Source organism: Silene latifolia, chromosome X (genome assembly GCF_048544455.1).
Source record: "Silene latifolia isolate original U9 population chromosome X, ASM4854445v1, whole genome shotgun sequence".
NCBI lineage: Eukaryota > Viridiplantae > Streptophyta > Magnoliopsida > Caryophyllales > Caryophyllaceae > Silene > Silene latifolia.
Window position 1 is genome coordinate 156,025,612 of NC_133537.1, and position 5,359 is coordinate 156,030,970.

At 39.8% G+C, this 5,359-nt stretch overlaps 1 non-coding gene across 1 annotated transcript; it reads left to right on the top strand.

Annotated features, from left to right (window-relative positions):
* Window positions 1–3,778: 3,778 nt before the first annotated feature.
* On the top strand, window positions 3,779–3,885 carry LOC141625392 (small nucleolar RNA R71). The gene has a single exon (XR_012535175.1). It is a non-coding gene; the product is annotated as a small nucleolar RNA R71 (small nucleolar RNA).
* Window positions 3,886–5,359: the final 1,474 nt, after the last annotated feature.

Below are 5,359 nucleotides of genomic sequence, written 5' to 3' on the forward strand. Positions count from 1 at the left end.
CCAAACTCACTCAAAGTCATTCTTCTACTCTTGTTCCCAAGATAGAATTCAACATAATGTCGAGTCTCTATCTTAGCCACCCTCAAGGAGCTTATGAATTCCATGGTCAATGAAGGGTAGGTCAATTCTTCTATTTCAAAGAGGGTTAACAACCTCATGGACTCGAAAAATGCACTAGTTCACTCAAGCACACCCAATTTTTCCAAAGTGTCTTGACAAATAAACTTGGTAGCCACATTAGTCTTTTTAGTAAGGGATAAAAATGCATTCCTATGAGCATCGGTTAAGAAAGTTACCTCCGGAAAATTTGGAAATTTTTCTATAACCGGAGTAGGTGTGGTAGCATCCTCAATAGGAGTTGCAATTTCTTGGATTTCCACCCTTGGTTGGGTCACTACCAAAGCCTTAGATCCAAGAAGAGCTTGTTGCCTCTTTGATAAATTTGAAGTCTTGGGTGCCTTGGTTCCGCCTTTGGTCCTTGCCATTGTATTCTCTTTCTCAAATTGGTATCAACAAACTAAGATTTTGCTTGAATGTTCCTTGCTTCCTCAAACATCAATCAATTCCTCAATCAATTTAGGATTTTCGAATTTTTGCCCAAACCCTAGAAAATTGATTCAATTTGTGAGGAATTTGACGTTTAGATAGTCTTTTGTTGATGAAGGAGTGAATTAATCTTGTTTTGAGCAAGTTTTGTTTGGATGGTGGTGAATTTTATTGAGAAATTGGTGTTTCTGAATGGGTTGATTGAGGGTTTAAGTGGGAGAAAAGGTGTGTGTTTGTGTTTTTGAAAGATAAAACTGAATTGGGGAGAAGGAAGGGGAGTCCCGTGTTTTTTTAAGTACAGGTCAGGGACGCTCGGATCCTTGTCGGGACGCGTGGATCGTCTTACAAGAATTCCTGAAATTGCAAAACAGTGCTAGGACGCGCGGATCCTCCTCAACTCGAGCAGATTTCTACTAGGATGCTCGGATGTTTCCTAGGACGCGCTGATTTCCTTACAGCGAAAATTTGACAAATTTGGAACTTCCCAGGACGCGCGGATTCACTACAGCTCGAGCGTCCTGAAGTTGGGGACGAGCGGATTGAAGTTGGCTTACGCAGATTCCCTTACACGACGTTTCCTTCAATTCAAACTTTCCCAGCTCCCACGTCCTAAGGTCAGGACGCGCGGATTGATGTCGGAGATGCTCGGATTCTACTGGAGACGCGCGGATCGTCTACAGCTCCCACAAGCTCAGGTCTGCTCGTGGGGATTCCTTTTCCCGTCTCATTCTTTCTTCTTCTGCTTTGTTAAATGTTGTGGGTGCACTACAAAGGCTTGGTTAGCCTAGGCATTTGCCAACCCCACACTTGGTCAAACACTACGCATCAAATCACGTTAAAATACCTTCCTCACTTTCTCTCATGTTAAAAATCTTGATTAAAGCACAAAAATGCAAATCCAAAAATGACAAAGATGCAATAAAGGAAATGAAATGCGAGTTAAGGGGTTAGAATATTTACAAATGGTGGTTTAGGGAGGACTCCACCAAACTCTTATTCTTGGATGAGATGTCAAGGGGGCAAAGCCAAGGTGTTGTTGATGTTGCTCAACACCTTGTAGAAGTAGTCAAAGGCTTGTTCATTTTCATGATAGAGGTCTTGGGTAGACCTTTGCACATTGTTCTCTTCATTGTTGTAGTAATCCAAGTCAAAATGATGACAAGGATCAACAAAGCCTTGGTCTAAGGTCATAGCATTTATAATATAAGGATTGATCAATCCTTCAAATTCATCGTCCCATACACCGCAAACTTCACTAGCTTGTTCCCCAATGATGTCATGAGTTTACAAGAGCAACTCTCATTTTTTGTTATCTTGGCCAATGAGGCATTCTTCATTACTTTTCATGGTGGGTGAGCTATTCAAGCTCTCATTGTTGTTGAAAATTCCTTGCTCTCCGAATAGCGCTACTTGAAGGTTATCCACTTTCTTCTTCCATATGGGTGGCGTTTCTTTACCCATGGTTTGATCTTTGCATATAGATTCTAACTTCTTCCTATCACATTCTCGGCTATAGTGATCGACCATGAAGCATCCCTCATATAGTCGGGGAGCTCTCATTGTTTTGTCAAGATTGAAAGTGATTGTCTCGTCCCCTACTTCAAGTGTGAGCTCTCCATATTTTACATCGATTACCGCTCCGGCGGTATATAAGAAAGGTCTTCCTAAGATGATAGGAATGTTGGAATCTTTTTCCATGTCTACAATGACAAAGTCTACTGGGATGAAAAATTTGCCAATTCTCACGGGCACATCCTCCCATACCCCTAAAGGTATCTTTGTTGATCGATCCGCCATTTTAAGTGTGATGTTGATGCATTTAAGCTCTCCCATTCTTAGCCTCTTACACACCGAGTATGGCATGACACTTACACTTGCTCCAAAGTCACATAATGCTTTATTGATTGTAATGTCGCCGATGGTACATGGAATAGAAAAACTTCCCGGATCTTTGAGATTTGGAGGGGAACTCCCTTGATGAATAGCACTACTCACTTTGGTGAAGTCAATAGTCTCTAACTTTCGTATATATTTCTTCTTGGTAAGAATATCTTTCATGTACTTTGCATAAGCCGGAACATGATTGATCAATTCCATGAATGGGATTGAGACTTCTAAGTTCTTCACAATTTCCATGAACTTTCCAAGTTGGTCATCAAGCTTAGGCTTAGCTTGGCGACTTGGGAATGGAAGTCTTATCACAATAGGCTCTTTTTCCTTAGCCTTCTCTTCATTCTTCTTTGAAACTTCATTGGTGGTAGGATATACCTTCTTAGAGTTCTCCACAACTCTTTGCTTGTCACTAGCATCCACAATATGTTCATCAATTGTCCACTTCGGCCCCTTATATCTTCTACCACTCCTTAAATGGATGGCACTAACCGTCTCATGTCTTGGGGGATTACCTTGAGGTGGTAATTGCACCTTTTGTCTTTGAGAGCTAGAAGATGCTAATTGGGTCATTTGAGTTTCTAGCATTTTGGTGTGGGTAAGAATGTTGTTGATGCTGATTTCCTTAGCTTGGCTATCTTTTTGCATTTGGGTGAAGAATTCTTGTTGGTTCTTTTGCATTTGGAGGACCGCTTTTTTAACATCAAAGCTTTGGTCATTTGATTGGTTGTAGAAAGGTTGATTTTGATAACCTTGGCTTTGGTTGACAAAGGGTCTTTGAGCTTGGTTTCTCATTGGAGGTGGGGTGTATGTGGGTTGGGGGTTTTGGACATTTTGGCTCTTGTATGAAAGATTTGGATGAAATTTGGTATTCTCATTATAGTAGTTGGAATAAGGGGTGCTATTCTGGTATACTTGGAAAGCATTAACTTGTTCATTTGTTCCCCTACATTCATTTTGATCATGTCCCAAGGTTCCACAACTTTCACATACTCCACTTGGGATTGAAGATGATGCCACCATAGCATTAACATGTTGTTTGGGTAATTTGGAAGCTTCATCAAGCTTAACCATGGCCTTCTCAAACTTTAAATTGATGGTGTCGATATAAGCACTTAGTTGAGCACCCAATTGAGTTATGGAATCTACCCCATGCTTTCCTCCTCTAGTGGCCTTTCGAGGCCTACTATATTGGGAATTATGAACTGCCATCTCTTCGATTTTGGCCCATGTTTGATTGTCATCAACTTCGGTAAACATCTCGTTGGATCCCATATTAAGAATGTTGTGGGAGTCTTCATATAAGTCGTTCCAAAATTGTTGCACAAGGAACAACTCACTAAGTCCATGGTGTGGACAAGAATGACAAGTGTCCTTAAATATCTAACATGCTTCATATAACGATTCTTCATCCTTTTGCTTGAACCCGTTGATTTGGGCTCTGAACATATTAGTCTTCTCCGGAGGATATAATTTATTGTAGAAGGCAAGTGCTAACTTCTTCTATGAATTAATACCAAGGGTAGTCTTGTCTAGGCTCTTCAACCATTGCTTTGCGGTACCGATCAAAGAACAAGGAAACAATACCCATCGGATTTGGTCTTGAGTAACTCCGGTTTGAAAAATTGTATCACAATTGTCACAAAAAAGTCTCCATATGTGAATGAGGGTCTTCACTAGGCATCCCTCCAAATTGACTTCTCTCAACTAATTGTATGAATGCGGATTTGGCAATGAAATTACCGGTTAAATGTGGTGGTGTAGGAGTACCGTTTGGTAGGTTCTCCTCAGTTGGTACGGAATGTGATGAAAATTTAGGCATTGTAGCTTGATTTTGTGGTGGGTTTTGAATTGGGTTATCCTCTCCTTCTCTTGCAAAAGGATTGACAAACTTAATGTTATTTGGTTGAATGTCCACAATCTCACCAATACCTACTACTCTTGAAGTACCTCTAGCAACTCTTCTATTTTTGGTTAAGGTCCTTTCAATCTCGAAATCAATAGGTAATAAATTACCTTGTGATCTTCTAGTCATGCAAAATATCAAACAACTCGAAAAAAATTAGAACAACCTTGAGGAAATTGACTTCCCCAAGGTGAAGAAAGACACAACTAAAAACAATTAACGGAAATCAAATCAATTGAACACCGTCCCCGGCAACGGCGCCATTTTTGGTCCGGTTTAAACTCGTCGTCAAAAGCTACCAAGCAAAACAATATTTATAATTTCACAAACTACCCTTAGTAAAGAGGTAAGTAAAGGTCGGATCCCAAGGGACGGGTATTGATGTAGGATTTTTAATTGCAAGTAGCTATGTCTTAGGGTGTCACAAATTATGGGTTGAGATGAGATGTAGTCTAAACTAATCAACAAGATGAATGTAAATTAATGAAAACAAAGTAAAGCAAATAAAGGGGTTGTAAACAATTGATTAAAAGCACTAGGGTGTCATGGGTTCATAGGGGATTCATGGATATAGATTATACAAACATGTTCTCAAATAGATGCAAGCAATTATTATTGTGATGGGATCGAGTTAGTGTATATCTTACAATCCCTAGGAAGATTTAGGTCCCTGAGCCGAGTCGTCTAGACTGTATAACACCTACAAGTCGACTTAATCTCCCCCTATTCAACTCTATGTATGGTCTAATGAGGCTCGATTTGGTTTATGTCTTACAAGCCTCATTGAAAAGATAAGAGATGGGTAAAAAATGCAACGATTCATAGGCTCGCATTTCATCAAACATCATATGTGCATAAGTTGAAATCACTACAAGCAAGCAATTTAATTATGAAAACATATTATATTAAGCATAGGTTAATCCCCATGTTTGTTTTCCCCTAATTCCCCATTAACCCTAACTAAAGGACTACTCACTCATGATCAAGTTTAGCATGCTAATAAGGTTGTCAATTATA